Below are 24,634 nucleotides of genomic sequence, written 5' to 3'. Positions count from 1 at the left end.
AACCTAACCTAACGTAACTTAACCTAACCTAACCTAACCTAACGACGTTTGCAAGCGCTTTCACATTAGATATCGCAGTTCCCGACTTGTAATGGTGAAAAACACTGCATCTCACTAAGTGACATTGTTTAATGCGGTTTTACGACGGTTCATACCTTGACCTCACGTAACCTAACCTAACCTAACCTTACCTAACCTAACCTAACCTAACCCCACCCAACCCAACCTAACCTAACCTAAACTAACCTAACCCAACCTAACCTAACCTAACCTAACCTAACCAAATCTAACCCAACCTAACCCAACCCAACCTAACCTAACCTAAGCTAACCTAACCTAACCTAACCAAACCTAACCTAACCTAACCTAACCTAACCTAACCTAACCTATTCTAACGTAACCTAACCTTACCTGACCTAACCTAACCTAACGTAACCTAACCTAACCTAACATAACCTAACGTAACATAACCTAACCCAACCCAACCCAACAAAACCCAACCAGACCTAACCTAACCTAACCTAACCTTACCTAACCTAACCAAATTATCCTTACCTAACGTAACCTAACCTAACGTAACCTAACCTAACGTAACCTAACGTAACCTAACCTAACCTAACGTAACCTAACCTAACCTAACCCAACCTAACCTAACCTAACCTAACCTAACCCAACTCAACCCAACCTAACCTAATCTAACCTAACCTAACCTAACCTAACCAAACCTAACCTAACCTTACGTAACCTAACCTAACGACGGTTGCAAGCGCTTTCACATTAGATATCGCAGTTCCCGACTTGTAATGGTGAGAAACACTGCATCTCACTAAGTTACATTGTTTAATGCGGTTTTACGACGGTTCATATCTTAACCTAACCTAACAATCGCACTTGTATCTAAAAACGCTCTATTACACTGTTTCGTTCACAATTACGATATTTGCATAACCTCACAGTTTTTCACTAACTTATTGCAGTACAGAACGCTGTATCCCGCTAAATGACATTGTTCTTTAAGGTTTCACGATACTTGCATGCGCTTTAACGAGAATATCACAATAAAGCAGTTTCGCACTTGTAACAGCACAAGACGCAGTATCTGGCTAGTTCATGCCATTTTGTGTGCTTTCACAATATTTCACCTATCGCAGTTTCGTACTCGATAAAACAACACTATCTCGTTAGATGACATCGTTTTTGGTGGTTTCACGACGCTACGTAGCTCAAACTAACCTAACCTTCGCACTTCTATCGTTAGAAAACGTTTTATTCGCTACTTTACAATGCTCTCTACAACATTACGACAGTTTCATGCGCTTTCACAATAGATATTTGTTCCCGACTTGTGATGGTGAAAAACACTGCATCTCACTTAGTGACATTGTTTCATGCGGTTTTACGACGGTTCATATCTTAACCTAACCTAACGTTCGCACTTGTATCTAAAAACGCTCTATTACACTGTTTCGTTCACATTTAAGATATTTGCATGACCTCACAGTTTTTCTCCAACTTATTACAGTGCAGAACGCTGTATATCGCTAAATGACATCATTCTTTAAGGTTTCAGGATGCTTGCATGCGCTTTAACGAGAATATCACATCTTAGCAGTTTCGCACTTGTAACGGTACAACATGCAGTATTTGTCTTGTTCATGCCGTTTTGTGTGATTTCACAACATTTCACCTATTGCAGTTTCGTACATGAAATAAAACAATTATAACTCGTTAGATGACGTCCTTTTTGGTGGTTTCACGACGCTACCTAGCTTAAACTAACATAATTCAACCTAACATAACCTTCGCACTTCTATCGTTAGAAAACGTTTTACTCGCTACTTTACAATGCTCTCTACAACATTACGACGGTTTCAAGCGCTTTCACATTAGATATCGCAGTTCCCAACTTGTAAAGGTGAAAAAAACTGCATCTCACTAAGTGACATTGTTTAATGCGGTTTTACGACGGTTCATACCTTAACCTAACGTAACCTAACATTACCTAACCTAACCTAACCTAACCCAACCCAACCCAACCTAACCTAACCTAACTTAACCTAAACTAACCTAAGCCAACCTAACCTAACCTAACCTAACCTAACCCAACCTAACCCAACCCAGCCCAACCTAACCTAACCTAAGCTAACCTAACCTAACCTAACCAAACCTAACCTAACCTAACCTAACGTAACCTAACCTAACCTAACCTATTCTAACGTAACCTAACATTACCTAACCTAACCTAACCTAACGTAACCTAACCTAACCTAACATAACCTAACGTAACCTAACCTAACCTAACCTAACCTAACCCAACCTAACCCAACCTAACCCAACCCAACCCAACAAAACCCAACCCAACCTAACCTAACCTAACCTAACCTTACCTAACCTAACCAAATTATCCTTACCTAACCTAACCTAACCTAACGTAACCTAACGTAACCTAACCTAACCTAACGTAACCCAACCTAACCTAACCTAATCAACCTAACCTAACCTAACCTAACCCAACTCAACCCAACCTAACCTGATCAAACCTAACCTAACCTAACCTAACCAAACCTAACCTAACCTAACCTAACGACGGTTGCAAGTGCTTTCACATTAGATATCGCAGTTCCCGACTTGTAATGGTGAGAAACACTGCATCTCACTAAGTGACATTGCTTAATGCGTTTTTACGACGGTTCATATTTTAACCTAACCTAACATTCGCACTTGTATCTAAAAACGCTCTATTACACTGTTTCGTTCACAATTACGATATTTGCATAACCTCACAGTTTTTCACCAACTTATTGCAGTACAGAACGCTGTATCTCGCTAAATGACATTGTTCTTTAAGGTTTCACGATGCTTGCATGCGCTTCAACGAGAATATCACATTATAGCAGTTTCGCACTTGTAACGGTACAACACGCAGTATCTGGCTTGTTCATGCCGTTTTGTGTGCTTTCACAATATTTCACCTATCGCAGTTTCGTAGTCGCAATAAAACAACACTATCTCGTTAGATGACGTCGTTTTTGGTGGTTTCACGACGCTACCTAGCTTAAACTAACCTAACCTAACCTAACCTTCGCACTTCTATCGTTAGAAAACGTTTTACTCGCAACTTTACAATGTTTTTTTCCAGATTACGACGGTTTCATGAGCTTTCACATTAGATATCGCAGTTCCCGACTTGTAAGGGTGAAAAACACAGCATCTCACTAAGTGACATTGTTTAATGCGGTTTTAGCGTGGTTCATATCTTAACCTAACCTAACCTAACCTAACCTAACCTTACCTAACCTAACCTAACCTAACCCCACCCAACCCAACCTAACCTAACCTAAACTAACCTAACCCAACCTAACCTAACCTAACCTAACCCAACCCAACCCAACCTAACCTAACCTAACTTAACCTAAACTAACCTAAGCCAACCTAACCTAACCTAACCTAACCTAACCCAACCTAACCCAACCCAGCCCAACCTAACCTAACCTAAGCTAACCTAACCTAACCCAACCAAACCTAACGTAACCTAACCTAACCTATTCTAACGTAACCTAACCTTACCTAACCTAACCTAACCTAACGTAACCTAACCTAACCTAACCTAACATAACCTAACGTAACCTAACCTAACCTAACCTAACCTAACGTAACCTAACCTAACCTAACCCAACCTAACCCAACCTAACCCAACCCAACCCAACAAAACCCAACCCAACCTAACCTAACCTAACCTAACCTTACCTAACCTAACCAAATTATCCTTACCTAACCTAACCTAACCTAATGTAACCTAACCTAACGTAACCTAACGTAACCTAACCTAACCTAACGTAACCCAACCTAACCTAACCTAATCAACCTAACCTAACCTAACCTAACCCAACTCAACCCAACCTAACCTAATCAAACTTAACCTAACCTAACCTAACCAAACCTTACCTAACCTAACCTAACGACGGTTGCAAGTGCTTTCACATTAGATATCGCAGTTCCCGACTTGTAATGGTGAGAAACACTGCATCTCACTAAGTGACATTGCTTAATGCGTTTTTACGACGGTTCATATTTTAACCTAACCTAACATTCGCACTTGTATCTAAAAACGCTCTATTACACTGTTTCGTTCACAATTACGATATTTGCATAACCTCACAGTTTTTCACCAACTTATTGCAGTACAGAACGCTGTATCTCGCTAAATGACATTGTTCTTTAAGGTTTCACGATGCTTGCATGCGCTTCAACGAGAATATCACATTATAGCAGTTTCGCACTTGTAACGGTACAACACGCAGTATCTGGCTTGTTCATGCCGTTTTGTGTGCTTTCACAATATTTCACCTATCGCAGTTTCGTAGTCGCAATAAAACAACACTATCTCGTTAGATGATGTCGTTTTTGGTGGTTTCACGACGCTACCTAGCTTAAACTAACCTAACCTAACCTAACCTTCGCACTTCTATCGTTAGAAAACGTTTTACTCGAACTTTACAATGTTTTTTTTCCAGATTACGACGGTTTCATGCGCTTTCACATTAGATATTGTAGTTCCCGACTTGTATTGTTGAAAAACACTACATCTCACTAAGTGACATTGTTAAATGCGGTTTTACGACGGTTGATATCTCAACCTAACCTAACATTCGCACTTGTATCTAAATATGCTCAATTACACTGTTTCGTTCACAATTACGATATTTGCTTGACCTCACAGTTTCTCACCAACTTACTACAGTACAGAACGCTGTATCTCGCTAAATGACATAGTTCTTTAAGGTTTCACGATACTTGCATGCGCTTTAACGAGAATATCACAATAAAACAGTTTCGCACTTGTAACGGCACAAGACGCAGTATCTGGCTAGTTCATGCCATTTTGTGTGCTTTCACAATATTTCACCTATCGCAGTTTCGTACTCGCAATAAAACAACACTATCTCGTTAGATGACATCATTTTTGGTGGTTTCACGACGCTACGTAGCTCAAACTAACCTAACCTTCGCACTTCTATCGTTAGAAAACGTTTTATTCGCTACTTTACAATGTTTTATACAAGATTAAGACGGTTTCATGCGCTTTCACATTAGATATCGCAGTTCCCGACTTGTAAGGGTGAAAAACACAGCATCTCACTAAGTGACATTGTTTAATGCGGTTTTAGCGCGGTTCATATCTTAACCTAACCTAACCTAACCTAACCTAATTTAACCTAACCTAACTTTACCTAACCCAAACTAACCTAACCTAACCTAACCAAACCTTACCTAACATAACCTAACCTAACCTAACCTAACGTAACTTAACCTAACCTAACCTAACCTAACGACGTTTGCAAGCGCTTTCACATTAGATATCGCAGTTCCCGACTTGTAATGGTGAAAAACACTGCATCTCACTAAGTGACATTGTTTAATGCGGTTTTACGACGGTTCATACCTTAACCTCACGTAACCTAACCTAACCTAACCTTACCTAACCTAACCTAACCTAACCCCACCCAACCCAACCTAACCTAACCTAAACTAACCTAACCCAACCTAACCTAACCTAACCTAACCTAACCAAATCTAACCCAACCTAACCCAACCCAACCTAACCTAACCTAAGCTAACCTAACCTAACCTAACCAAACCTAACCTAACCTAACCTAACCTAACGTAACCTAACCTAACCTAACCTATTCTAACGTAACCTAACCTTACCTGACCTAACCTAACCTAACGTAACCTAACCTAACCTAACATAACCTAACGTAACATAACCTAACCCAACCCAACCCAACAAAACCCAACCAGACCTAACCTAACCTAACCTAACCTCACCTAACCTAACCAAATTATCCTTACCTAACGTAACCTAACCTAACGTAACCTAACCTAACGTAACCTAACGTAACCTAACCTAACCTAACGTAACCTAACCTAACCTAACCCAACCTAACCTAACCTAACCTAACATAACCCCACTCAACCCAACCTAACCTAATCTAAGCTAACCTAACCTAACCTAACCAAACCTAACCTAACCTTACCTAACCTAACCTAACGACGGTTGCAAGCGCTTTCACAATAGATATCGCAGTTCCCGACTTGTAATGGTGAGAAACACTGCATCTCACTAAGTGACATTGTTTAATGCGGTTTTACGACGGTTCATATCTTAACCTAACCTAACAATCGCACTTGTATCTAAAAACGCTCTATTACACTGTTTCGTTCACAATTACGATATTTGCATAACCTCACAGTTTTTCACCAACTTATTGCAGTACAGAACGCTGTATCTCGCTAAATGACATTGTTCTTTAAGGTTTCACGATACTTGCATGCGCTTTAACGAGAATATCACAAGAAAGCAGTTTCGCACTTGTAACAGCACAAGACGCAGTATCTGGCTAGTTCATGCCATTTTGTGTGCTTTCACAATATTTCACCTATCGCAGTTTCGTACTCGCAATAAAACAACACTATCTCGTTAGATGACATCGTTTTTGGTGCTTTCACGACGCTACGTAGCTCAAACTAACCTAACCTTCGCACTTCTATCGTTAGAAAACGTTTTATTCGCTACTTTACAATGCTCTCTACAACATTACGACAGTTTCATGCGCTTTCACAATAGATATTTGTTCCCGACTTGTGATGGTGAAAAACACTGCATCTCACTTAGTGACATTGTTTCATGCGGTTTTACGACGGTTCATATCTTAACCTAACCTAACGTTCGCACTTGTATCTAAAAACGCTCTATTACACTGTTTTGTTCACATTTAAGATATTTGCATGACCTCACAGTTTTTCTCCAACTTATTACAGTGCAGAACGCTGTATATCGCTAAATGACATCATTCTTTAAGGTTTCAGGATGCTTGCATGCGCTTTAACGAGAATATCACATCTTAGCAGTTTCGCACTTGTAACGGTACAACATGCAGTATTTGGCTTGTTCGTGCCGTTTTGTGTACTTTCACAACATTTCAACTATTGCAGTTTCGTACATGCAATAAAACAACACTAGCTCGTTAGATGACGTCCTTTTTGGTGGTCTCACGACGCTACATAGCTTAAACTAACATAACTCAACCTAATATAACCTTCGCACTTCTATCGTTAGAAAACGTTTTACTCGCTACTTTACAATGCTCTCTACAACATTACGACAGTTTCATGCGCTTTCACAATAGATATCGCAGTTCCCGACTTGTAATGGTGAAAAACACTGCATCTCACTTAGTGACAATGTTTCATGCGGTTTTACGACGGTTCATATCTTAACCTAACCTAACATTCGCACTTGTATTGAAAAACGCTCTATTGCACTGTTTCGTTCACAATTAAGATATTTGCATAACCTCACAGTTTTTCACAAACTTATTGTAGTACAGAACGCTGTATCTCGCTAAATGACATCATTCTTTAAGGTTTCACGATGCTTGCATGCGCTTTAATGAGAATATCACAACTTAGCAGTTTCGCACTTGTAATGGTACAACACGCAGTATTTGGCTTGTTCTTGCCGTTTTGTGTGCTTTCACAACATTTCACCTATTGCAGTTTCGTACATGAAATAAAACAATTATAACTCGTTAGATGACGTCCTTTTTGGTGGTTTCACGACGCTACCTAGCTTAAACTAACATAATTCAACCTAACATAACCTTCGCACTTCTATCGTTAGAAAACGTTTTACTCGCTATTTTACAATGCTCTCCACAACATTACGACGGTTTCATGCGCTTTCACATTAGATATCGCAGTTCCCGACTTGTAATGGTGAAAAACACTACATCTCACAAAGTGACATTGTTTAATGCGGTTTTACGACGGTTCATATTTTGACCTAACCTAACATTCGCGCTTGTATCTCAAAACGCTCTATTACACTGTTTCGTTCACAGTTACGATATTTGCATGACCTCACAGTTTTTCACCAACTTAATACAGTGCAGAACGCTGTCTCTCGCTAAATGACATCATTCTTTAAGGCTTCACGATGCTTGCATGCGCTTTAACGAGAATATCACAACATAGCAGTTTCGCACTTGTAACGGTACAACACGCAGTATTTGGCTTGTTCATGCCGTTTTGTGTGCTTTCACAACATTTTACCTATCGCAGTTTCGTACTCGCAATAAAACAACACTATCTCGTTAGATGACCCCGTTTTTGGTGGTTTCACGACGCTACATAGCTGAAACTAACATAACTCAACCTAACATTACCTTCGCACTTCTATCGTTAGAAAACGTTTTACTCGCTACTTTACATTGCTTTCTACAACATTACGAGACGGTTTCAAGCGCTTTCACATTAGATATCGCAGTTCCCAACTTGTAAAGGTGAAAAACACTGCATCTCACTAAGTGACATTGTTTAATGCGGTTTTACGACGGTTCATACCTTAACCTAACGTAACCTAACCTAACCTAACCTAACCTAACCTAACCTAACCCAACCCAACCCAACCTAACCTAACCTAACCTAACCTAAACTAACCTAAGCCAACCTAACCTAACCTAACCTTACCTAACCTAACCCAACCTAACCCAACCCAACCCAACCTAACCTAACCTAAGCTAACCTAACCTAACCTAACCAAACTGTGATGCGGGTTCTTGTTGCTGATTTGTTTCTCCTGGTTGAGCCCCGGAGAGTTTTTCTAATAAGGACAAAGCCGTTTGCTTAACCAACAACACCTAAACATTTACTGCAGAACTGAAGCAAAACTCAAACACAAACTACAAGAAATGAATAGCTGGCTAAAAGCGGGATTTAGAAGGAAAACAAACATCTAAAGTCCCGAAACTGCCGACGGAAAGTCACAGCTACATGATGCAGTTCTGACGCGGTGATTCGGCGGTGCAGGGAAGAGAGCAAGTTCGATCTCACCAAAACGTTGCTGCTGTAATGGTGGCGACGGCGTGTACCGATGCTCGCTGGCGGCGACGATGGAACGGGACTCGCTCGGTGATGCCTGTGGCGGCCCAAATTCGCCCGATGAGGTGGCTGGTTGCAAGGCTCAGGCCCGTGACCCGAACTGCCGTTGCTGCACCCGCACCGGAATCTGCAGGCCTTGGTCTCGACCGTTGAGGCAGCTCGCCGTCCTTGGAAGGCGTTGTCCGGAGGTCCAGACCGGGTGAAGTCCAGAAGGCTCAGGTCTGCCACCCGACTGCCTGTCTTCAGCTCCCAGCTGTGACCTTCCTCTTGCCTCGTTCACCTCGAACTACTAGCTCTTTTGCCCTTCAGGATTGGCTTCCTCTGGGGCACACTTGTCTCGTCCCGATTGGCCTTTCAAAACTCCGTGGTGATCAGCCATTGGCCCTTGTTTGCTTTATGGTCTTGGATGCTTGCGCTCCACGCTCTCACGTGTACCGGTCCTCGGCGTCGTCGTTGTTCAGGCGACCCAGCACGTGCACTCGGTCATCCTTTAATTTCGCGCACTTTTCAATCATTCACAATTACGCGCACCAGTCGCATCACCATCGCATCACAATGGCCCCCTTTCGAAGAAGTTTTTCCCGTTGAAAAACTGTCGTTCGATGCGCACCACACAAGCTATCACAACACACCGATGGCACCACACTGCTTCTTCGTTGACATGTCTCACGTCGAAACACCGAGTCCACAGAACGTAACATTCAACCAACAACAATAAGAAAAGTTTTTGGCAGCAACTAAGAACAGTACAAATACAGTCATTAACTCCAGTAACAGTCCACCACACAAGCATAACCTTGTAATAATAACACACAGAACATATTCACTGCAACCTACTCATGTAGTCGGCTCCAACATTCTCGGATCCCTTTATATGTTCTACGTGAAAGTTGTACTCTTGCAGTACTAAACTCCACCGCAGAACTCTGCTGTTGAGGTGTTTTGCTCGAGATAAGTACTGCAACGGTTGGTGATCTGTTTGAACCGTGAAATATGTCCCATATAAAAATATGTGGAACTTTTCCACTGCCCACACCAACGCGAGACACTCCCGCTCGATTGTTGAGTAGTTCTGTTCTCGAGGCAGTAGCTGACGACTGGCGTATTTTACCGGGTATAAAACACCGTCGTGCTCTTGCATAAGGACTGCACCGATGCAAGAATCGGAGGCGTCACTGCGGAGTACAAATCCACGTTTGAGATCCGGAGCCTTTAAAATAGGTCCAGACGCCAGAGCTTGCTTTAGTGTTTCGAAAGCTGTCTGCCCTTCAATATTCCAATTGATCTTGTTACTCTCCCTTTTCTTTGTCATCTCTGTCAGAGGCAGTGCCTTCTCAGCGTAGTGAGGGATTAGATCACGATAATATCCTGCCAAGCCAAGAAACGAACGTAGTTGTTTCTTCGTAGTGGGTAATGGGGCTTTGGCGATTTTTATGATCGTGTCCTCTACCGGCTGAATTGTTCCATCTCCCAGTCGATGACCCAGGAACACAATCGACGTCATTCCAATCTCCGATTTCTGGGGCTTAATTTTGAGTCCTGCTTCTCGAATCCTATTCATCAGTTCACTCAGAGTCTGCATGTGTTCCTCCCAGGTTGTCGTAGCGACGAGAACATCATCGATATAATGAACGACGTTCGGGATGCCCTGAAGGAGACGTCTCATTAGCCGGGTAAACACTGCGGACGCTGTTTTGATACCGAATGGCATATAGAGGAAATGGTAGTGTCCCGATTGGGTGGAGAATGCCGTTTTTAGCCGGGATTCTTTGTCCAAGGGCACCTGCCAGTATCCTTTCGTAAGGTCAAACTTGGAGAAGAATTTTCTAGTGCCGATCTCTGTAAACAATACATCCGTTCTCGGAATTGGTTCTGCGTCGGAGACCAACACATCATTGATGCGACGGAAGTCGATGCAAGTACGGTAACTCTTATCGGGCTTCTTCACCAGCACCAATGGTGAGTTGTAAGGTGAGTCGGACCTTTCAATCACTCCGAGTCGCAGCATTTCTCCGACTTCTTTCTCAACTACCTCTTTCATTGCGAATGGTAACGGATATTGTGGAGTGTTGATAGGCTCGGACGTTGTCAGTTTAAGACGACACTCTAACAAGTTTGTCTTGCCGGGGACTTCGGAAAAGACGTCTTTATGGGTGGCTAGGAGCTCGTCAATTTCTTCCCTTTGTCTATTCCTGAGGTTAGGACCAAGCTTGATAGCTTCAGTACCAAAGCCCTCAGTAGCTTTAAAGGTAGGCACTGGCGTGTCTGTCTCTTCCTCTTCCACTACAATGAAAGATGCGGACTGGGGTGATATTTCTGGAGGACGCTCTTCGTAGCGTTTTAACATGTTTATATGGAACAGCTTGGTAGTATGTCCCATATCCAGCCAGTAGTCAGAGTCACCCTTCTTTCCTGTGACCCTGAAAGGTCCTTTCCAATGCATCATAAGCTTGTTTTCCGTCGTGAGAAGTAGTACGAGGGCGCGGTCTCCAACCTTTAGCCGACGCATCCGACTTCCCCGGTCATAGTATTTCTTCTGCGTTGTTTTAGCTCGTGACAGGTTTTCTTGTGCCAACTGCAATGTTTTTTCTAGGCGATCTCTGAGATCCAGGACATACCCATATGTTGTCTTCACTTCCTCGCTTTGATTGTCTCCGGTCCATAATTCTTTAAGTAGACTGAGAGGTCCTCGAACATTTCTACCGTAGATCAGCTCAAAAGGCGAAAATCCCAAGCTGGCTTGCGGGACTTCTCGGTACGCAAACAGGAGTGGGGCTAATAGTCGGTCCCATGTCTTGGGCTCCTCTTGGCACAATTTACGCAACATTTGCTTTAGTGTGCCATTAAATCTCTCCACTAAGCCATTACACATGGGATGATAGGGTGTGGAGCTGAGATGCTTGATCGCCAACAAGTCATTGACCTCTCTCATTAGCTCCGATGTAAAGCATGATGCCTGATCACAAAGTACCTCACGCGGGAACCCGATTCGAGAAAACATCTCTACCAGTGCCTCGGCTACTGTGGCTGAATCGATGGATGGCAGGGCTATTGCATCTGGGTATCTAGTAGCGAAGTCCACTAGTGTTAGTATATATCGATTACCCATGTGTGATATTGGCTTTAAAGGCCCGATAATGTCCACTGCCACTCTTTCGAATGGGGTGTCTATCAAAGGCATTCGACCTAGTGGTGCCTTACCAACTCTGCTCTTGGGGTAGGTTCGTTGGCATGCGTCACAAGAGCGCACGTATCTCCTCACTGCCTCTTGAACTCCTGGCCAGTAAAATGATTGTAGAACACGATCAATCGTTCTTTTTATTCCTTGATGCCCCGACATCAGGGTTTCGTGCGCCAAAGTAAGCACTTGGCTGCGCAATCTTTGGGGCACTACTACTTGTTGAATCACCTTACCAGATGGTAGGTGATAATAGCGGTATAGCAGCCCCTTTTCTATCTCGAACGAATAGGACTTTGATCCTCCCTGTAGCCCTTGACCTACTTTACTCCTGCAAGAATCTAGGGTCTTGTCCTGTTTTTGAGCGGCACTAAGATCCTTTCGGGTCGTCTTCAAGGTGGGTACATCGATTTCAGATGAGATTGACCGTTGCTCTCGGATTTTGATACCAACCACTGAAGACTTCAGGGTACCATCCTCTCTATCTGCTCCTTTTCCACTCGCTATATAGTTGGGGTAGGTTTTTACCGGAATCCTTTCCTCCCACTTGGTATCGGGGTCATGGACTTCACGTGAACCTGGTACATTTCCGACGATAAGGTCGTAGAGTGGGTTTGTCATGCATTTGACAATAGATGTACCAGAAAAATAAGGTGAATGAATTTCCACCTCCGCCTCAGGAACGATGATGCTACTGCCATCGGCTAAGAATAGCGTAGCGGTAGTACCTATGAGGGCTTCATCGGGTACCCGAGAACGACGCACCACCAGTGTATTGCTACCCGTATCCCGCAACACTGAGACGGTTCGGCCAAAGATTCGGCCCTGTAACACGGGCATTTTGTGTGTGGCAAACTTCGGGTGAGTATTCACGGCGCCCGCCATGTCCTCTTCTTTGTCCGGTGAAAGCTTCACTTCCGTTGAGTGCTCCTCTGGCGACAAAAGACATGACGTCTTGTTGGCTGAACCGTTCTTCTTTGAGCAAGTTTTGGAATCATGCCCCGCCTTCTGACAATATCCACAGAAAGGTTGTTTTGACCTTGATCGGCACTCCGATGCCCTGTGACCCATTTTGCCACATACAAAACAACGTACTGCTCCTCTCTCCGAGTAACTACCACTTTTTTCCGTATTGCTTTTAGATTCCACTTTTTCTCGGAAAATTAACAGGTTGACTTGCCTCTGAGCTTCTAAAAAGTTATCTGAGGCCTCGGCCATGTCCTCTAGCTTGTTGAAGTTCTTTTCTCGCAGGAAAAGTGCCAAACGGTGATGACAGTTTCTTAAGAACTGTTCTGTAACTATCAAGTTACGAAGAGCCGAATATTCTTTTCCGGTCCTCGACATTTCGACCCAACGATCGAAAAAACTCAGTAGCCTAGTTGCGTACTGCTTGCCTGTTTCGCCGTCCTGTGGCTTGCTTTGTCGGAACTTTTCCCGATACCCTTCGGCCGTAAAACGGAAACGCTGGAGCAACGCCAACTTGGCTTTATCATAATCGAGTGAATCCTCCGGCGAAAGTCTTCCAAACACCTTTAAGGCTTCTCCGCTCAAACATAAACTTAAAGCTGTGGCCCATTTGTCCCTAGGCCATTCTTGACCGATGGCGACTCTCTCGAACCTTTTTAAATAGGCGTCCAAGTCGTCCCGGCTTTCATTAAATCCCGGTATCAACCTATGAGGATTCACGCTGCATAAAACACTCCTTTCTTGTGCTGAGCCTGGTGCTGAGTCAACAGTTCTTGTCTCTACACGGCTATTCTCAGCTTCGGCAAGTCTAAGACGCAGTTGCAGGTTTTGGTTCTCTAATTCCAGCTGCTCCTTCTTTGCGCGTGTCTCCAGTTCGAGCTGTTTTTCTTTTTCGCGCGTCTCGAGCTCAAGCTGCTCCTTCTTGGCCTGCGTCTCCCGTTCCAACTGTTCCTTTCGAGCTTCTCGTTCCGCAGCCCGTTCCTCTCGTGCTCGTGCCTCCTTCTCCTCGTACCATGCTTTAAAATCCGCCCCATCAATTCCCATGCGATCCGCCAAGGCCATTAGCTCTCGCATATTCGACATGATGTCAACCGCGTCAATAAATGAAGGTGTCAAACCAACGGCTTCGTCCTGTCGCTGCGGACGCCAGTTTGTGATGCGGGTTCTTGTTGCTGATTTGTTTCTCCTGGTTGAGCCCCGGAGAGTTTTTCTAATAAGGACAAAGCCGTTTGCTTAACCAACAACACCTAAACATTTACTGCAGAACTGAAGCAAAACTCAAACACAAACTACAAGAAATGAATAGCTGGCTAAAAGCGGGATTTAGAAGGAAAACAAACATCTAAAGTCCCGAAACTGCCGACGGAAAGTCACAGCTACATGATGCAGTTCTGACGCGGTGATTCGGCGGTGCAGGGAAGAGAGCAAGTTCGATCTCACCAAAACGTTGCTGCTGTAATGGTGGCGACGGCGTGTACCGATGCTCGCTGGCGGCGACGATGGAACGGGACTCGCTCGGTGATGCCTGTGGCGGCCCAAATTCGCCCGATGAGGTGGCTGGTTGCAAGGCTCAGGCCCGTGACCCGAACTGCCGTTGCTGCACCCGCACCGGAATCTGCAGGCCTTGGTCTCGACCGTTGAGGCAGCTCGCCGTCCTTGGAAGGCGTTGTCCGGAGGTCCAGACCGGGTGAAGTCCAGAAGGCTCAGGTCTGCCACCCGACTGCCTGTCTTCAGCTCCCAGCTGTGACCTTCCTCTTGCCTCGTTCACCTCGAACTACTAGCTCTTTTGCCCTTCAGGATTGGCTTCCTCTGGGGCACACTTGTCTCGTCCCGATTGGCCTTTCAAAACTCCGTGGTGATCAGCCATTGGCCCTTGTTTGCTTTATGGTCTTGGATGCTTGCGCTCCACGCTCTCACGTGTACCGGTCCTCGGCGTCGTCGTTGTTCAGGCGACCCAGCACGTGCACTCGGTCATCCTTTAATTTCGCGCACTTTTCAATCATTCACAATTACGCGCACCAGTCGCATCACCATCGCATCACACAAACCTAACCTCATCATCATCAGCCTGACTACGCCCACTGCAGGACAAAGGCCTCTCCCATGTTCCGCCAGTTAACCCGGTCCTGTGCTTGCTGCTGCCAATTTATACCCGCAAACTTCTTAATCTCATCTGCCCACCTAACCTTCTGTCTCCCCCTAACCCGCTTCCCTTCTCTGGGAATCCAGTCAGTTACTCTTAATGACCAGCGGTTATCCTGTCTACGCGCTACATGCCCTGCCCATGTCCATTTCTTCTTCTTGATTTCAGCTATGATATCCTTAACCCCCGTTTGTTCCCTAATCCACTCTGCTCTCTTCTTGTCTCTTAAGGTTACACCTACCATTTTTCTTTCCATTGCTCGCTGCGTCGTCCTCAATTTAAGCTGAACCCTCTTTGTAAGTCTCCAGGTTTCAGCTCCGTAGCTTAGTACCGGCAAGATACAGCTGTTATACACCTTCCTCTTGAGGGATAGTGGCAATCTACCTGTCATAATTTGAGAGTGCTTGCCGAATGTGCTCCACCCCAGCCTAACCCCTAACCTAACCTAACCTAACCTAACGTAACCTAACCTAACCTAACCTATTCTAACGTAACCTAACCTTACCTGACCTAACCTAACCTAACGTAACCTAACCTAACCTAACATAACCCAACGTAACCTAACCTAACCTAACCTAACCTAACGTAACCTAACCTAACCTAACCCAACCTAACCCAACCCAACCCAACAAAACCCAACCAGACCTAACCTAACCTAACCTAACCTTACCTAACCTAACCAAATTATCCTTACCTAACCTAACCTAACCTAACGTAACCTAACCTAACGTAACCTAACGTAACCTAACCTAACGTCACCTAACCAAGCCTAACCTAACCCAACCTAACCTAACCTAACCTAATCTAACCTAACCCAACTCAACCCAACCTAACCTAATCTAACCTAACCTAACCTAACCTAACCTAACCAAACCTAACCTAACCTTACCTAACCTAACCTAACGACGGTTGCAAGCGCTTTCACATTAGATATCGCCGTTCCCGACTTGTAATGGTGAGAAACACTGCATCTCACTAAGTGACATTGTTTAATGCGGTTTTACGACGGTTCATATCTTAACCTAACCTAACAATCGCACTTGTCTAAAAAAAAGCGCTCTATTACACTGTTTCGTTCACAATTACGATATTTGCATAACCTCACAGTTTTTCACCAACTTATTGCAGTACAGAGCGCTGTATCTCGCTAAATGACATTGTTCTTTAAGGTTTCACGATGCTTGCATGCGCTTTAACGAGAATATCACATTATAGCAGTTTCGCACTTGTAACGGTACAACACGCAGTATCTGGCTTGTTCATGCCGTTTTGTGTGCTTTCACAATATTTCACCTATCGCAGTTTCGTAGTCGCAATAAAACAACACTAACTCGTTAGATGACGTCGTTTTTGGTGGTTTCACGACGCTACCTAGCTTTAACTAACCTAACCTAACCTAACCTTCGCACTTCTATCGTTAGAAAACGTTTTACTCGCAACTTTACGATGTTTTTTTCAAGATTACGACGGTTTCATGCGCTTTCACATTTGATATCGTAGTTCCCGACTTGTAATGTTGAAAAACACTACATCTCACTAAGTGACATTGTTTAATGCGGTTTTACGACGGTTGATATCTCAACCTAACCTAACATTCGCACTTGTATCTAAATACGCTCAATTACACTGTTTCGTTCACAATTACGATATTTGCTTGACCTCACAGTTTCTCACCAACTTATTACAGTACAGAACGCTGTATCTCGCTAAATGACATCGTTCTTTAAGGTTTCACGATACTTGCATGCGCTTTAACGAGAATATCACAATAAAGCAGTTTCGCACTTGTAACGGTACAACACGCAGTATTTGGCTTGTTCATGCCGTTATGTGTGCTTTCACAACATTTCACCTATTGCAGTTTCGTACATGAAATAAAACAACGCTATCTCGTTGGATGACGTCGTTTTTGGTGGTTTCACGACGCTACCTAGCTTAAACTAACATAACTCAACCTAACATTACCTTCGCACTTCTATCGTTAGAAAACGTTTTACTCGCTACTTTACATTGCTTTCTACAACATTACGACGGTTTCAAGCGCTTTCACATTAGATATCGCAGTTCCCAACTTGTAAAGGTGAAAAACACTGCATCTCACTAAGTGACATTGTTTAATGCGGTTTTACGACGGTTCATACCTTAACCTAACGTAACCTAACCTAACCTAACCTAACCTAACCTAACCTTACCTAGCCTAACCTAACCTAACCTAACCCAACCCAACCCAACCTAACCTAACCTAACCTAACCTAACCTAAACTAACCTAAGCCAACCTAACCTAACCTAACCTCACCTAACCTAACCCAACCTAACCCAACCCAACCCATCCTAACCTAACCTAAGCTAACCTAACCTAACCTAACCAAACCTAACCTAACCTAACCTAACCTAACGTAACCTAACCTAACCTAACCTATTCTAACGTAACCTAACCTTACCTGACCTAACCTAACCTAACGTAACCTAACCTAACCTAACATAACCTAACGTAACCTAGCCTAACCTAACCTAATCCAACCTAACCTAACCCAACCTAACCTAACCCAACTCAACCCAACCTAACCTAATCTAACCTAACCTAACCTAACCTAACCAAACCTAACCTAACCTAACCTAACCTAACCTAACCTAACGACGGTTGCAAGCGCTTTCACATTAGATATCGCAGTTTCCGACTTGTAAAGGTGAGAAACACTGCATCTCACTAAGTGACATTGTTTAATGCGGTTTTACGACGGTTCATATTTTAACCTAACCTAACAATCGCACTTGTATCTAAAAACGCTCTATTACACTGTTTCGTTCACAATTACGATATTTGCATAACCTCACAGTTTTTCACCAACTTATTGCAGTACAGAACGCTGTATCTCGCTAAATGACATTGTTCTTTAAGGTTTCACGATGCTTGCATGCGCTTTAACGAGAATATCACATTATAGCAGTTTCGCACTTGTAACGGTACAACACGCAGTATCTGGCTTGTTCATGCCGTTTTGTGTGCTTTCACAATATTTCACCAATCGCAGTTTCGTAGTCGCAATAAAACAACACTATCTCGTTAGATGACGTCGTTTTTGGTGGTTTCACGACGCTACCTAGCTTAAACTAAACTAACCTAACCTAACCTTCGCACTTCTATCGTTAGAAAACGTTTTACTCGCAACTTGACAATGTTTTTTTCCAGATTACGACGGTTTCATGCGCTTTCACATTAGATAACGTAGTTCCCGACTTGTATTGTTGAAAAACACTACATCTCACTAAGTGACATTGTTTAATGCGGTTTTACGACGGTTGATATCTCAACCTAACCTAACATTTGCACTTGTATCTAAATACGCTCAATTACACTGTTTCGTTCACAATTACGATATTTGCTTTACCTCACAGTTTCTCACCAACTTATTACAGTACAGAACGCTGTATCTCGCTAAATGACATCGTTCTTTAAGGTTTCACGATACTTGCATGCGCTTTAACGAGAATATCACAATAAAGCAGTTTCGCACTTATAACGGCACAAGACGCAGTATCTGGCTAGTTCATGCCATTTTGTGTGCTTTCACAATATTTCACCAATCGCAGTTTCGTACTCGCAATAAAACAACACTATCTCGTTAGATGACATCGTTTTTGGTGGTTTCACGATGCTACGTAGCTCAAACTAACCTAACCTTCGCACTTCTATCGTTAGAAAACGTTTTATTCGCTACTTTACAATGCTCTCTACAACATTACGACAGTTTCATGCGCTTTCACAATAGATATTTGTTCCCGACTTGTGATGGTGAAAAACACTGCATCTCACTTAGTGACATTGTTTCATGCGGTTTTACGACGGTTCATATCTTAACCTAACCTAACGTTCGCACTTGTATCTAAAAACGCTCTATTACACTGTTTCGTTCACATTTAAGATATTTGCATGACCTCACAGTTTTTCTCCAACTTATTACAGTACAGAACGCTGTATATCGCTAAATGACATCATTCTTTAAGGTTTCACGATGCTTGCATGCGCTTTAACGAGAATATCACAACTTAGCAGTTTCGCACTTGTAACGATACAACACGCAGTATTTGGCTTGTTCATGCCGTTTTGTGTGCTTTCACAACATTTCACCTATTGCAGTTTCGTACATGAAATAAAACAATTGTATCTCGTTAGATGACGTCCTTTTTGGTGGTTTCACGACGCTACCTAGCTTAAACTAACATAATTCAACCTAACATAACCTTCGCACTTCTATCGTAAAAAATTTTTTTACTCGCTACTTTACAATGCTCTCTACAACATTACGACGGTTTCATGCGCTTTCACATTAGATATCGCAGTCCCCGACTTGTAATGGTGAAAAACACTGCATCTCACAAAGTGACATTGTTCAATGCGGTTTTACGACGGTTCATATTTTAACCTAACCTAACATTCGCGCTTGTATCTCAAAACGCTCTATTACACTGTTTCGTTCACAGTTACGATATTTGCATGACCTCACAGTTTTTCACCAACTTATTACAGTACAGAACGCTGTCTCTCGCTAAATGACATCATTCTTTAAGGTTTCACGATGCTTGCATGCGCTTTAACGAGAATATCACAACATAGCAGTTTCGCTTTTGTAACGGTACAACACGCAGTATTTGGCTTGTTCATGCCGTTTTGTGTGCTTTCACAACATTTTACCTATCGCAGTTTCGTACTCGCAATAAAACAACACTATCTCGTTAGATGACGTCGTTTTTGGTGGTTTCACGACGCTACCTAGCTTAAACTAACATAACTCAACCTAAGATTACCTTCGCACTTCTATCGTTAGAAAACGTTTTACTCGCTACTTTACATTGCTTTCTACAACATTACGACGGTTTCAGGCGCTTTCACATTAGATATCGCAGTTCCCAACTTGTAAAGGTGAAAAAAACTGCATCTCACTAAGTGACATTGTTTAATGCGGTTTTACGACGGTTCATACCTTAACCTAACGTAACCTAACCTTACCTAACCTAACCTAACCTAACCCAACCCAACCCAACCTAACCTAACCTAACTTAACCTAAACTAACCTAAGCCAACCTAACCTAACCTAACCTAACCTAACCCAACCTAACCCAACCCAACCCAACCTAACCTAACCTAAGCTAACCTAACCTAACCTAACCAAACCTAACCTAACCTAACCTAACCTAACGTAACCTAACCTAACCTAACCTAACATAACCTAACGTAACCTAACCTAACCTAACCTAACGTAACCTAACCTAACCTAACCCAACCTAACCCAACCTAACCCAACCTAACCCAACCCAACCCAACAAAACCCAACCCAACCTAACCTAACCTAACCTAACCCTACCTAACCTAACCAAATTATCCTTACCTAACCTAACGTAACCTAACGTAACCTAACCTAACGTAACCTAACGTAACCTAACCTAACCTAACGTAACCCAACCTAACCTAACCCAATCAACCTAACCTAACCTAACCTAACCCAACTCAACCCAACCTAACCTAATCAAACCTAACCTAACCTAACCTAACCAAACCAAACCTAACCTAACCTAACCTAACCTAACGACGGTTGCAAGTGCTTTCACATTAGATATCGCAGTTCCCGACTTGTAGTGGTGAGAAACACTGCATCTCACTAAGTGACATTGCTTAATGCGTTTTTACGACGGTTCATATTTTAACCTAACCTAACATTCGCACTTGTATCTAAAAACGCTCTATTACACTGTTTCGTTCACAATTACGATATTTGCATAACCTCACAGTTTTTCACGAACTTATTGCAGTACAGAACGCTGTATCTCGCTAAATGACATCGTTCTTTAAGGTTTCACGATACTTGCATGCGCTTTAACGAGAATATCACAATAAAGCAATTTCGCACTTGTAACGGCACAAGACGCAGTATCTGGCTAGTTCATGCCATTTTGTGTGCTTTCACAATATTTCACCTATCGCAGTTTTGTACTCGCAATAAAACAACACTATCTCGTTAGATGACATCGTTTTTGGTGGTTTCACGACGCTACGTAGCTCAAACTAACCTAACCTTCGCACTTCTATCGTTAGAAAACGTTTTATTCGCTACTTTACAATGTTTTATACAAGATTAAGACGGTTTCATGCGCTTTCACATTAGATATCGCAGTTCCCGACTTGTAATGGTGAGAAACACTGCATCTCACTAAGTGACATTGCTTAATGCGTTTTTACGACGGTTCATATTTTAACCTAACCTAACATTCGCACTTGTATCTAAAAACGCTCTATTAGACTGTTTCGTTCACAATTACGATATTTGCATAACATCACAGTTTTTCACCAACTTATTGCAGTACAGAACGCTGTATCTCGCTAAATGACATCGTTCTTTAAGGTTTCGCGATACTTGCATGCGCTTTAACGAGAATATCACAACATAGCAGTTTCGCACTTGTAACGGTACAACACGCAGTATCTGGCTTGTTCATGCCGTTTTGTGTGCTTTCACAATATTTCACCTATCGCAGTTTCGTAGTCGCAATAAAACAACACTATCTCGTTAGATGACGTCGTTTTTGGTGGTTTCACGACGCTACCTAGCTTAAACTAACCTAACCTAACCTAACCTTCGCACTTCTATCGTTAGAAAACGTTTAACTCCCAACTTTACAATGTTTTTTTCCAGATTACGACGGTTTCATGCGCTTTCACATTAGATATCGTAGTTCCCGACTTGTATTGTTGAAAAACACTACATCTCACTAAGTGACATTGTTTAATGCGGTTTTACGACGGTTGATATCTCAACCTAACCCAACATTCGCACTTGTATCTAAATACGCTCAATTACACTGTTTCGTTCACAATTACGATATTTGCTTGACCTCACAGTTTCTCACCAACTTATTACAGTACAGAACGCTGTATCTCGCTAAATGACATCGTTCTTTAAGGTTTCACGATACTTGCATGCGCTTTAACGAGAACATCACAATAAAGCAATTTCGCACTTGTAACGGCACAAGACGCAGTATCTGGCTAGTTCATGCCATTTTGTGTGCTTTCACAATAATTCACCTATCGCAGTTTTGTACTCGCAATAAAACAACACCATCTCGTTAGATGACATCGTTTTTGGTGGTTTCACGACGCTACGTAGCTCAAACTAACCTAACCTTCGCACTTCTATCGTTAGAAAACGTTTTATTCGCTACTTTACAATGTTTTATACAAGATTAAGACGGTTTCATGCGCTTTCACATTAGATATCGCAGTTCCCGACTTGTCATGGTGAAAAACACAGCATCTCACTAAGTGACATTGTTTAATGCGGTTTTAGCGCGGTTCATATCTTAACCTAACCTAACCTAACCTAATTTAACCTAACCTAACCTTACCTAACCCAAACTAACCTAACCTAACCTAACCAAACCTTACCTAACATAACCTAACCTAACCTAACCTAACGTAACCTAACCTAACCTAACCTAACCTAACGACGTTTGAAAGCGCTTTCACATTAGATATCGCAGTTCCCGACTTGTAATGGTGAAAAACACTGCATCTCACTAAGTGACATTGTTTAATGCGGTTTTACGACGGTTCATACCTTAACCTCACGTAACCTAACCTAACTCAACCTAACCTAACCTAACCTAACCTAACCAAATCTAACGCAACCTAACCCAACCCAACCTAACCTAACCTAAGCTAACCGAACCTCACCTAACCAAACCTAACCTAACCTAACCTAACCTAACCTAACCTAACCTAACGTAACCTAACCTAACCTAACCTATTCTAACGTAACCTAACCTTACCTGACCTAACCTAACCTAACGTAACCTAACCTAACCTAACATAACCTAACGTAACATAACCTAACCTAACCTAACCCAACGTAACCTAACCTAACCTAACCCAACCTAACCCAACCCAACCCAACCCAACAACACCCAACCCAACCTAACCTAACCTAACCTTACCTAACCTAACCAAATTATCCTTACCTAACCTAACCTAACCTAACGTAACCTAGCATAACGTAACCTAACGTAACCTAACCTAACCTAACCCAACCTAACCTAACCTAACCTAACCCAACTCAACCCAACCTAACCTAATCTAACCTAACCTAACCTAACCTAACCAAACCTAACCTAACCTAACCTAACGACGGTTTCATGCGCTTTCACATTAGATATCGCAGTTCGCGACTTGTAATGGTGAAAAACACTGCATCTCACAAAGTGACACTGTTTGATGCGGTTTTACGACGGTTCATATCTTAACCTAACCTAACATTCGCACTTGTATCTCAAAACGCTCTATTACACTGTTTCGTTCACAATTACGATATTTGCATGACCTCACAGTTTTTCACCAACTTATTACAGTACAGAATGCTGTCTCTCGCTAAATGACATCATTCTTTAAGGTTTCACGATGCTTGCATGCGCTTTAACGAGAATATCACAACATAGCAGTTTCGTACTTGTAACGGTACAACACGCAGTATTTGGCTTGTTCATGCCGTTTTGTGTGCTTTCAGAACATTTCACCTATTGCAGGTTTGTACATGAAATAAAACAATTATATCTCGTTTGATGAAGTCTTTTTTGGTGTTTTAACGAGGCTACCTAGCTTAAACTAACATAACTCAACCTAATATAACCTTCGCACTTCTATCGTTAGAAAACGTTTTACTCGCTACTTTACAATGCTCTCTACAACATTACGACGGTTTCATGCGCTTTCACATTTGATATCGCGGTTCCCGAGTTGTAATGGGTGAAAAACACTGCATCTGACTAAGTGACATTGTTTCATGCGGTTTTACGACGGTTCATATCTTAACCTAACCTAACGTTCGCACTTGTATCTAAAAACGCTCTATTACACTGTTTCGTTCACATTTAAGATATTTGCATGACCTCACAGTTTTTCTCCAACTTATTACAGTGCAGAACGCTGTATATCGCTAAATGACATCATTCTTTAAGGTTTCACGATACTTGCATGCGCTTTAACGAGAATATCACAATAAAGCAGTTTCGCACTTGTAACGGCACAAGACGCAGTATCTGGCTAGTTCATGCCATTTTGTGTGCTTTCACAATATTTCACCTATCGCAGTTTCGTACTCGCAATAAAACAACACTAGCTCGTTAGATGACGTCGTTTTTGGTGGTTTCACGACGCTACCTAGCTTAAACTAACCTAACCTAACCTAACCTTCGCACTTCTATCGTTAGAAAACGTTTAACTCGCAACTTTACAATGTTTTTTTCCAGATTACGACGGTTTCATGCGCTTTCACATTAGATATCGTAGTTCCCGACTTGTATTGTTGAAAAACACTACATCTCACTAAGTGACAGTGTTTAATGCGGTTTTACG

This window comes from Rhipicephalus microplus, unplaced genomic scaffold (assembly GCF_043290135.1).
Source record: "Rhipicephalus microplus isolate Deutch F79 unplaced genomic scaffold, USDA_Rmic scaffold_60, whole genome shotgun sequence".
In the NCBI taxonomy this organism is placed as follows: domain Eukaryota; kingdom Metazoa; phylum Arthropoda; class Arachnida; order Ixodida; family Ixodidae; genus Rhipicephalus; species Rhipicephalus microplus.
The sequence above is the reverse complement of the archived record's forward strand: the minus strand, read 5'-3'. Positions refer to the sequence as shown.